The sequence below is a fragment of the Puma concolor genome, chromosome C1 (genome assembly GCF_028749965.1).
Source record: "Puma concolor isolate L17-30 chromosome C1, mPumCon1.1.hap2, whole genome shotgun sequence".
NCBI classification, from domain to species: Eukaryota; Metazoa; Chordata; class Mammalia; order Carnivora; family Felidae; genus Puma; species Puma concolor.
Genome location: NC_141674.1, coordinates 82,192,652 through 82,204,539, shown reverse-complemented (window position 1 = coordinate 82,204,539; position 11,888 = coordinate 82,192,652). Strand labels below are relative to the sequence as shown.

The 11,888-nt window shown below is 35.0% G+C and overlaps 1 long non-coding RNA gene across 2 annotated transcripts in view; it reads right to left on the bottom strand.

The window, feature by feature from the left end:
- Positions 1-432: 432 nt before the first annotated feature.
- LOC147578188 (uncharacterized) overlaps positions 433-11,888 on the bottom strand; it is a 43,556-nt gene continuing 32,100 nt past the window's right edge. For both annotated transcript variants that reach the window (XR_015254218.1, XR_015254219.1), the window contains exons 4-5: positions 6,371-6,445; positions 433-699 (exon numbers count right to left, since the gene is read on the bottom strand). This is a non-coding gene — a long non-coding RNA (uncharacterized LOC147578188). The remainder of the gene's footprint in view (positions 700-6,370; positions 6,446-11,888) is intronic.

Below are 11,888 nucleotides of genomic sequence, written 5' to 3'. Positions count from 1 at the left end.
GAGGGCTGATAACTGACTTTAAAATGTTATTATGAGAATTAAACATCACAACCATGGAAGTGATTTGTCATCTAAAGCAAATAAGGCATTGCCGATTGAAACCTAAGGAGAACATGAGTCTGAATCAGTCTCAGCAATGATGAACCCGTTAAAAAGGAAAAATAAAATGATTTCTTTTTATCTTTAGAAAAAAACAGGGGTGCCTGGGTGGCTCAGTAGGTTGAGCATCTGACTTCGGCTCAGGTCATGATCTCGTGGTCTGTGAGTTCAAGCCCCGCGTTGGGCTCTGTGCTGACAGCTCAGAGCCTGGAGCCTGCTTCACATTCTGTGTCTCCCTCTCTCTCTGCCCCTCCCCTGCTCATGTTCTGTCTCTCTCTGTCTCAAAAATAAAACATTAAAAAAATTTTTTAAAAAGAAAAAAAACATATAGGGTTTCATTAAAGGTATATTTATTTGTTAGGGACATGATAGTTCGAGAACATTTTTACAGTGAGATCAGGATGTATGCATTTCCTTCTTATTCATGTCTTTCTCCTAACTTTAATGGCTGCTGCTGTGAGTTAAACATCTTGGCTCAGAAGAGATGATCAAGGTTCACGATTCTTTCCTCTCACCTTCTTCAAAACAAATCTTTCATTTAAAAAATGCAAGTATACTTATATCTTTAAAGTTCAGGTTGACTAGAAGAATCTAATTTTGCTAAGGCAGAGCGAAAATAGAAACATGAGACAACTAAATCACATCATGTGGTTTGCTAGGTGAAAACTGTGGTTTGCAATGGATTAAGCAGAATTCTGGCTCATCAGCCTGTCAAAGTGATAGCTGTTGTACCTTGTGCATGTTGTTGGCTACAACTACAAAAAATTTCCTGCTATATAAAGTGACCAGTGAGGTTTTGTGTTTGTATGTTAGTTTGTTTTATCCCAGAAATGTTTAAGTGTACAAATAGTTCTTTCAGTTGTACCAGTTTGTGTCGGTAGGAACAAGATGTCAATTGACTGGCCCAGACGTGGAGAGAGGTGTCCTATTCCCGGTTTACTGGATAGCCCTGGGTGATCCTTATCACTTTGCTGTGGTTGCATTTCGCAGGAATAGTACTTGACCGTCTTCCCTATGAAGCCCACTTCAGAAATAAAGAATGCTTTAAATATCAGTCATTTCATAGACTAGAAACACTCTGCATTCTTCTGATGGAAAGCATCTGACGAGTTTCACATTTTAAACGTTTCTGTGAGCAAACATTACAATCAGGTTGGCAAGTGAAGCTCCACTGAGTACAATGGCTTCTTGTTTACATTTCAAAGTTCTTTTATAGTTGACTTCTGATTTTTAAAATTTATTTAAAACTAAATTCATTTAACTAATTCATGTATGGTCATTGCAAAGCTTGGACACAAAAAGAAAGAAAATGTAATTTAAAAAATTTCAAAATCCTAATACCCAGATACAACACCTGATATTTCCTCCCATTTTTCTTTAGTTTATTATACTTCTAAAAATTGTAAAAGTAGCACATCATCTTCATATGATGAAAATAGTACTAAGGTATATTAAGAAAAAGCTTATAATCTTCTCTTCCACACATTATTAGTAGTTTTCTATGAATCATTTGGTGCTTTCCTCTACACTCAAACAAATACAGACAAAAGGTTTAGATTTTTTTTAAATAAACATTGAATTGTACTATACACGTTATTCTACAGTTGTACTTTTGATACTATGATAGTTAAATTTAAATATGTTAATATATATACCTATGTATATATCTAAATCATTCTTTTTCCGTTAGCAACTAAAATGCTTGTATGACTGCACAATTTTTAAAGTGGCTTAAAATACAATTATTAGCTCACAGTTTCTGAGTGTCAGGAATCTGGGAGTAGCTTAGTTGGGTCATTCTGGCTTAGGGTTTTTCATGAGGCTGCAGTCAAGGTGTTGGCTGGGTCTGCAGTCATCTGGAGGCTTGGCTGGGTTTGGAGGATCTGTTTCCAAAGCAGCTGTCTATGGGCTGGAGACCTCAATTCCTTGCTGGCTATTGGAAGGAGGTTTCTATTTCTTTACATGTTGACTTCTACATATGGTTTTTTGAGTATCCTCATGACCTGGCAATGGCTTTTTCTTTCTCTTGGGTTAGTAATCCAACAGAGAACAAGGTAGAAGATTCAGTGTCTTTTATCACATAACTGCGGAAGTTTCACCGCATCATTTCTGTGGCATACCTAACGAGTATGTATATTGTTCCTCCTTTTAGTCAACAGAAAAAGAGGCTAAGAAATATATCTTTGTATATGCTAGTACTTTTACTTACTTAGAGTTCCAAAAGTAGGATTCCTCATTTAACAGTTCATTGGAAACTGTTCTACTACTTTTCTGGTTGGTTGTAGTGATTCCTTTATTAGCAAATAATGTAGGGGAGACCTTTTTTCACAAACTCTGACATGAACATTAAAATCTTTGCCAATAATGCATATAACCATATATAGCTATCTAGATTATTTCTATGTATATATGTGTATAATATATATTACTTTACATATATTATTATTATTATATATGTTATAGATATATATAATATACATAGGTAAAACGGGATAGTCCCCCCTCTTTTTTTAAACAAAAAATGAATTATTATATATATATATATATTGCTTTGCAACTTGCTTATAAAATTCATTTATCAGTATATTCTAAATGCATATCCCTGATAACATAAATACATTTCCATTATTAATCTTTTTTAATGTTTTATTTATTTTTGAGAGAGAGAGACAAACACACACACACACGCACACACACACACACACACACACAGAACATGAGCAGGGAGGGACAGAGAGAGGGAGACACAGAATCTGAAGCAGGCTTCAGGCTCTGAGCAGTCATCACAGAGCCCGATGTGGGGCTCAAACTTGTGAACCTCGAGATCATGACCTAAGCTGAACTTGGATGCTCAAATGGGCCACCCAGGCGCCCCCACCCCCATAATTAATCTTAATGGCTGAATGGCATACCCATTTATAGATATATTATCATTTATTTAATACATTAGTTTTTGTTATAAAGGTAAGTTCATTCCTATTTTTCCTATAATTATAAAAAGTTCAGCATTAAATATTTTAAAATGTACAGTTCTGAGTTCTGATATTCTTTTCTTGCTTCATTTTATAATAGTACACTTGGGCAGGGGCTAAACTAAAGAGGTCATAAAATTATTGGGTACTATAAACTATAATTCTCTTGAGAGTGAACAGGTAATAGTTTTTTATCAGAAGACAAGTAAGAGTTGCTTATTGTTGATAAACAATATCCTTCTTAATTCTAGATTATTGTGGTTTCTATTCACCAGGGGAAAAAAAAAAGCTGTTCTTTCCTCTTTCTATCCACTACCAGGTGCATAACTTTCTAGAAAGGATTTCACTGAATTTGCAATTACCATATATTGTGTCTAAGGGTATCTGTTTAAAAACCAGAGTGAGACTAGTTCCTGTAGGAGAAGATTCCTCCTCTTCCTAGTACTAATGAACATTTATTTAGCCTTTATCTTGATGCCAGGTACTCTGCTGAGTACTTGTAAGCATTATCTCATTCAAGTCTCTCAATAATTTATGACAATGCACTATTGATACCTCCAGTTTTCAAATAAGGAAAGTGAATCTTAGAAAGTTGAGCATTCACCCAGAATCTCATAGCTAGTACATAAAGCAACGTGGGTATAAACCACAGGCATCTGACCCCAGGGACTGAGTTTGTGACCTTTGCTCTGTTCTGCTTCTCAGTACTAATACTATCAAACTTGCCAGAAGTTGAGAGTATTTGAAGACGTCTCTGGTAGGCAGTCGTTGTAGGAGGTCTTTACTAGTACAATAATTTAATACTTCTTTACCTTCTTACACACCACCTTTGTCAATGTGAATGTTTTGCTTCTGATATGCCTCTTTTGCCTTGTCAGTAACAGTAATTTCAAGGGTAGATTTTGTGTTCAGGAAAGATTATTCAAAGGTTGAGTTTAGTTAAAAATATATTTGAATTATTAGTTGTAAAAATTTGAAAACTTAGCTCTTCCATAATCTTGTAATTGTAAGTCTAGCAAATTTAGCAATCACCTTTATGAAGCCTTTGATTAATGTTTAGACCCATGTACAAACTAAGTTAATTAATCTCCTTCAAACATTTTAAACTAAATTTATAAATTAAATATATGTGACTTCTTATTTAGATACTTCAAATGTGTGATTAAAAACAAACTTTCCAGAATACTTAAAATACCTCTAATGGCTCTAATAAATTAAACCTAGAAATATTATGAACCTCAAGTTCTCTTAAATGTTTTAGTACTTGCTTTATATACTTACTGTAATTACTGTATAAACTAAATTAAATTTCTACTTAAATTCACAGGCCTAAATCAATTGCGTAATTACACATTTTAAGTTGAATCACAAATTTTACCTGTTCTCTAATAAACTAAAATATCTTAAACATTATAAATACTCAAAAGTTAATCATGTTTCCTTAACACATAAATATTAACACTATGTCTTTGATTCTCTTAAATATCTCTGTAATTAATTCTAAACTTCCAAGTTAAAAAAATGCTTATCTACCAAGGAAACAATTTTATCATCCAAAGCAATTATGGGGGATAATTTCTTAGTCAAAATTGAGTATTAACAGATACGGGCTAACATATTGAATGAATGATTTCTAGTGACCTAATGGGTTATGCAGAGCCCTATTCAAAGTCGTTATGTCATGGGCATCAAAACTTAGAAACAAGTTTTTTTAAGTATATCCCTGACCTTCATCTACTCAAGGACATCTGTTAACCCACCTAAGTTGCTAAACAGCAGAACAAGTGAGAAAGTTCAGGTGACCCCTGTAAACTTATCACTACAAGAAGACAGAGGGCTTAGATCATGTTATTTTTTTCATCTTTATGTAGAGAATATCTGTGAGGCAAAGGGTAAGGTCGTATATTATCATAGTAATCATAAGTAGTAAGGAGTCAAATGGAATTTCTTAATTTTTGTGGAAAATTCGCATATATATGGAGATACATAGATAGAATTTGTGGAATAGGGTTCATCAGATTAAAAACATAATTTTTTTGTGTGGGGGTGGTAACCCAGAGCCATGCCCTAACTACATGCTTGCCTCATGTTGTACTTTCTCATGTTAATGGTAAAAATGCAGACATTTTGGTGTATGAACCTGGGTGTATTTCTAAGGTGTTATCAATATACTATCGTATTTGATGATTCTTCAGTACCATTTGGGTGTATTTTCATTGTAGAACTATTTTCTTCTTACTAGAGACCACAAATTCTAAGACTTATCTGGCTAACCAACATTTTGCCACATTTTCAATGGTTTTGGAATCATTTCAGCCTAATTACTGATTTGTCTTGAGCTATGATTCGTTGTAAAGCACTTAAAACCAATAGACAGCTAAGATCTGCCATTTAGTACAGAGAGGTGTCCTGGAGCTTCCTAGGAGTTAAGAACTCTTATGTGAATTTATATAGATAAACTAAATGAGGCTGTTTATGAGAAATTTGTTCTCAAAGTTAGTAAAGGCTTTAGGCAGGAACTTGGCTGCTGATGGCAAATGCACAAGTAGATGTAAATGTAATTCACCCATTAAAATCTAAACCCATAGAAGCGAGGAAATTCACAGTTAAAGGAGGAAATGGGATGTGCAGAGCTTTCTCCAGCCGTGAGGCACAATGGGGTGTATTGAGGAATTGGAGGCATCCTGTAGTGTGAGACATTGAAGGCATCTCTCATGTTTCATCCCTAACTTGCAGATTATGGAGCATTTATGGATTTGACTCTTCCTTGTGAAGTGCCATCTTTTGGGAGATGGTTAGAAAGAAAAGATGCTTTATGAGTGTTTCCTTTGTTATTACCTGGAGGCTGGGGATGGAGGGATGAGGGTGGATTCATATTGCATGAGAGAATTTTGGGTTAGTAGTCTGTAACATCAATGTCCTGGCCAAATATTCCTCCAGGATTTCATGCACTCACGATCTATGTGTACAGACCTCAGTTCAGGCAAAGCTACTAGACAAACAGAGACTTAGTGTAACCCAGCACGCCCTGTTCAGCTTGGATGTACAGAGTTTGATTTCTTATCAACATGAGAGCTATTTGGAACAATGGAAAATTGTTTTCCATTTCCACTTCTCTAAACTATGGTAATATAAAATCTCTATTTGGCTTATGTGTGACTGGGTGGTTAGTATGAATAGAAAAACTAAAAATATGACCTGGTAATACCCCATTTGCATTATTTTGTGGTTTCAAAAAAACTTAATTTTAAGTGTACTTTTTTAAATGTCTCTTTATCTTGTCATGCTTTTAAAATTACCTGGTAAATATAATATCTCATGTGAGGAGCAGAGTCATCTTAGCAATGGGCAACCTGGAAGGAAGTCTCTGTTGCCTGAAAATAGAATATTAAGTGGGCACACAGAACATGTGCATGTGTCCACAAAATGTGCACATGTACACAGACACACACACACACACACACACACACACACACACACACACACACACACAGTGGAAGCAGTAATCAGAGAATCTGGAGAGCTCTACACTCCAGAGGAAAAAAAAATTAAATATCTTTTCTGCTTTTTTCCCTTTCTAACAAAATTTCATCATACAAGTTTGAAATGTAGAATACATTTCAGTTTGATATTAATCAGGATGAGAGAACCTGAAGTACAGGAAGAAGAATGTTTGACATCATGAACAATGATCTAGGAATGTTATTGATGTCATTTGAGTAAATGCATTTTTGGTAAGCCAAGGAGCCTACGTTGGCCACCACGATGGTGTAAACAACATGTGGCTATATGCATTTAAGGCCTTAAAAATGACTCCACCCCTATCATCTACAGTAAAAGAAAAATGTTTATAATAATACATATATTGACTTCTGCTTTCTAGTCAATAACAAGATTTATTGTCCCACTCTTCAGTCAATTTTAACCTCTTTGGGTCAACAAATCTTGATATTGATCTCAACAGAAGTCAATACCTGCTTATTACTTACCTCCACATTTAGACGCCTACCAACAATTCTTATGGGCATTTCCTTGACAGGCAAAAGTGAATACTTGCTGTCTACTTTCTATACAAGATACATTTTTGTAGGCTTTGTATATATTGTCACTTTTACAAGCCTAAGTTCAGATTTAGTTATAAAACTAAATGAGAAAAGAAGATAACTTCAAATATCTGTAAGTATAAACTAGAGAACTTTAATATTCCCTTATCATTTCCTAAGTAATAAAAATCATGATCTTTATATTAATTGTTCTCCAGTCACTTCCTACATCAAAGATAATTAGACAACAATGTATTTTTTATTTACCAAAGAGAGAACACAAAAGTATTTTTAAGAGTGAAAACTATTATGATGGTATTATATAAAGGTTAAAATTCTAGCCTACTTTAAATGCTTTCAAAAGCAAGAAAAACAGACTAGTCACGCATTCCAGCAAATGTCTGCCAAGTTCTAACTTCTAAACATGGAGATATTTGAGATGTGTAACTTCCACCCTAGTCAAAGATATTCGAGGTTAGATAACTAAACAGCTTTCAGGAAAGAATTTTTGTTTGTTTGTTTGCCTGGCAACTGAAAAGAAATGAAGATCAAGGAAGCAGCCTCACCTAGACTTTTAATGAATGTGAGACAAGTCCTACCAAAGGCAATTATTAAACCATCCCCCAAAATTGTTTGTTCCGCTTCTGGATGCAGTTCTAGTTCCATAAGACCTCTAGGTGTAAAACAGCATCATCAGCTGTCTTGCTAACCTCACCTGTTGAAATATTAAAAAGGAAAAAAAAACACCAATATGTACAAACCCAGGGGCAGACAAAGCAAAATACACTCAAGGCTGTAAGGAATTAATTTTTCAAATTCAATAAATAAACCTCCATTGCATATGTATGCTAAAATGCTTAAAATTAAAATTCAGAAATACTGATCGTTTATGCTGCCCTTGAGATACTTTACCTTCTCTGGATTGACTCACAACATCATGAAGTCCACATTTAAAAACTATGTCTTGCCACAGGCAAAATGCCAATAAATAATAACAAAAAAGGGAAGAAAGAAAATGACAAATGGAGCCAGGTAACACAGATCGCTATAACACCACCTGAAGTTTGCTGTTGCACACTTTTTCTATTTTCCAGATAATATAATTGTAAATCAAATGTGAAGAAACTGAAAATGGAACATTAGGACTAAAAAAGAACACTGAAATACTTAAATGTATGTTAATTCAGAATATGTGTAAGCTTTCACAATAATTTAAAGCAGTTTTCTAAAAGATGTGAAAGCATGTTCTTTCAATAGTCACTACTAGCTTGTTAATCAGTTTTTGAGCTTTGTCTAAAAGAGTTAAGTTTTTAAAACCTGCCACTAATTTTACATTGTGCTTCCTGAATAAATCCATTAGCTTTCCCTATAAGTCTTAGTTTCTATTTGCCAAAATAACTTGTTCAAAGTGAAAAATGCAGTAGAGAAAAAAAAAATAAAGCCCATTGTGTTATGATAACCAAACTTCTTTTGCAAATATAATTTAATCATGTTGTGGGTGTAGACACAACTGTAAAGTCATCTTGCAGGTCCATTTTTTAATTCTTTCCCCCCTCACCTCCCAGAGATTAAGGAAACAGAGTTGTGCGCCTTCAACTTTGCAAGGCTGCAAATGTGAAAAGACTGTGTGAATAGGACATCCATGAAATGGCTATATTCTATGATGTTTCTGCTAATTTGTAATGGATTTAGGAAAGATGGAGAAGAGAAAAGATTTCTCAAGCTCAGCACTACTGCCATTTTGGATGGATAATATTTTATTGCGGATGGAGGGGGGTTCTCCTGTGTATTATAGGATTTTTAGCGGAACCCCTTGCCCCTGCCCCACCAAGATGCTAGTGGTACCCCCTTCCCAGTTGTGACAACCAAAACTATCTCCAGATACTGCCATTTGTCTCATGGGGGATAGGATTGTCATACCAAAATAGACTATTATAGGTAAAACATCAAGATATATTGTAAAACCATCTGTTACTCTACTCCTGACAGACGGGCTCAAATTGATGGCCATTTTGGATTACTGTAGGCAAAAAGATAATTACTCAACCATTCCTGCCAAAGTTGTTTATTCTCCTCATGAATTGAGTCCTAGTTCCCTAATACCTCTAGGTGTCAGACAGAATCAACAACCTTTTATTAAGTGAAAACACAGAATGGCAGCCCTTAAAAGCCAAGTCTACAAGTCCACATAGAGAGTAGAATCTTAGAATTTTAGAACTGGAAAGAAACTGGGAGAACATCTATGCAAACATCCTCTTTTTATAGATGGACAGTGAACCTAGCAAGGATATGTGTCATTTCCAACATCACCTAGCCATTTAGTGGCAGAGTTAAGAATCCAAACCATAAACTCCAATTCCAGATTCTTTCCTCTAGACCCACTGTAGGCCTGTTTGTTATGGTAGATTATGAGTTACACATGGAACTCATGGAATGGGGTTTTACCAACCCCATTTGTATATGTAAATTTAAGGGGTGGTGACAATATCATATCGGTACAGTTTGTTTCACGTTTTTTAAGCATAAGACCTTATGGCTTTGATTATCATCTCAGGTGATAATTTGCCTGGACTTGCCTGATCCTGAGTTCAGTACTCAGCATGTTCAATATGTTGCTTTCTTTTGGAAGATGTTATGACTGTAAATAATAAAATATTACTAGATATTTTCCTCTAAATATTTCTTTATCTCCTAAAACTTATCCTTTTCCCAAATCCCCCTCCAGATTTATCTAACTCTATGATATTCCTAGTTTAAAAACTCACATTTCCCTTTACTTATTTCTTGTGTTATTTTCCAATTTCTAAATCCCGTCAATTGCTTTTCTTCCTAATATTTTGAAAAAAGTCTTTTTTTTTCATATTCATTGCCATCACACTGTGGAGTATGTATGTAGGCTAATAAGCCATGCCAAATTTATTGTGCCATGTTTAGTCTTTTTTTCTATCTACTACCAAATCTATCTTGCGTACAACCATCTGAGGATTCTGTAGTATTTTATGTCATGAATATACCAATAAATATTAATTGAACAATTCCTGGGTCAAGGCAATATTCTAGGCATAATTGCTAGGTAGAAGTGATGAGGTGGGGCATGGGGAGAAGGGGATTGTAGACAAAAAGTTTTAGATAGGTCCTTACTTTTAGAGTTTATATTTCTCTTGAAATGTGCATTGCAGTAAACTAAAAAGTTTAGTGCAAGATTGCACAGTACTTGCAAATAGGTGCATATAGAAACAACATTTTGCATTTCAAATTCCTAAGATGATACATTTTCTCAAAATTCCAGTTTAAAGATAAATCCTAATGATAGTTTGAAAAGAACTTAAAATCCATTTGTGATAATCTCAACACCGTTCTTTCCCATGTATGCTTGTTACAGCAACCAGTTCTGCAATGGCAGCAAACCTTGTATAGTAATAGCTGATGTTACCATCTGCTCTTTGCAAATTAGAAGGTCATTTATAGTACATGTTCAGACTGACCAGTGAATATGTGGCTGGGGCCATTTTGAGGGGACCCTTCTAGTTTTTCAGAAACTATTGGCCACATCAATATTTATTCCGAGCTATTTATTCACGAGCTGTTTTTTCACCTCTCCATCAGTGTCCTATCTCCTAGGTTTCCTTTGTTTTCATATTAGAGATGGAACCCAGGCCCTTAAATGTAGTAGCAGGTTTGTGATACTGGTGTCCTATCAGAATTGTCTCAGTTTGTTCTGTTTTGGATAGTGATTTAGCATTCCTGTGTAATAGGTGTCCTTTTAGTCAAAATTATACATTCTTTCTGTGTAAAAGATGGTTGTAATTGTCACTTCTGTGTACAAGACATCTTTTTTCGTGTGTGGCCTATCTCCAATTTTTCTAGGCACACATCTTCTCTTGGCATCCATGTTGTTTATGGGAATGACCATATTATACAATATGACTTTGGCCTTGGGTGCCACAGTTGATTGACTCAATAGTTAGAATCTTATCCAAACTGGACCACTGAAACTCTTCCCTGAAATTTTGAATTTGTGAGTTACTTATTTATTTACTGAAGCATAGCTGACGCACAGTGTTACATTAGTTTTAGGTATACAGTATATTCATCAAGTCTGTATGTTATGCTGTACTTACCATAAGTGTAGCTACCATCTGTCACCATACCATGCTATTACAATACTATTGATTATATTCCTTATGCTGGACCTTTTATCTCTATGACTTATCCATTCCATAGCTGGAAAGCTGTACCTCCCACTCCTTTTCACCCATCTTGCCCATCTGACTCCCCTTTCCCCTATGGCCCCTATCAATTTGCACTCTTATAAATATTTAGAAGTCTGTTTCGGCTTTTTGTTTGTTTGTTCATTTGTTTTGTTTTTTAGCTTCCACATATAAGTGAAATCATATGGTATTTGTCTTTCTCTGACTTATTTTACTTAGTGAAATTTTGAATTTTAGGGTGGGAGTTTTGGCAATCTCTCTTGTAATCAAAGATGTAAAATGTAAATTAACCTGGGAGCTCCTTCAGTGGCCAGTTTTATGACCTGAATTGGAACCAACTGGTTTACACAAGGAAGAAAAGAAATGGAACGATGACTAAAAAGGTACATTGACTAGAAATAGTCTTCTATTCCCTGGTGGTTCTGGTGGTGCCTGAGCCCTGCTACATTATTGAACTTTTCGTGGCTGAGATTTTTCTTGGATTCCCTGGGATATCTCATTATTCTCGCCAGAATTCCTCCAATTTCTGTAAGCATTTCAAGTTGGCTTTTTTGGTCACTTGC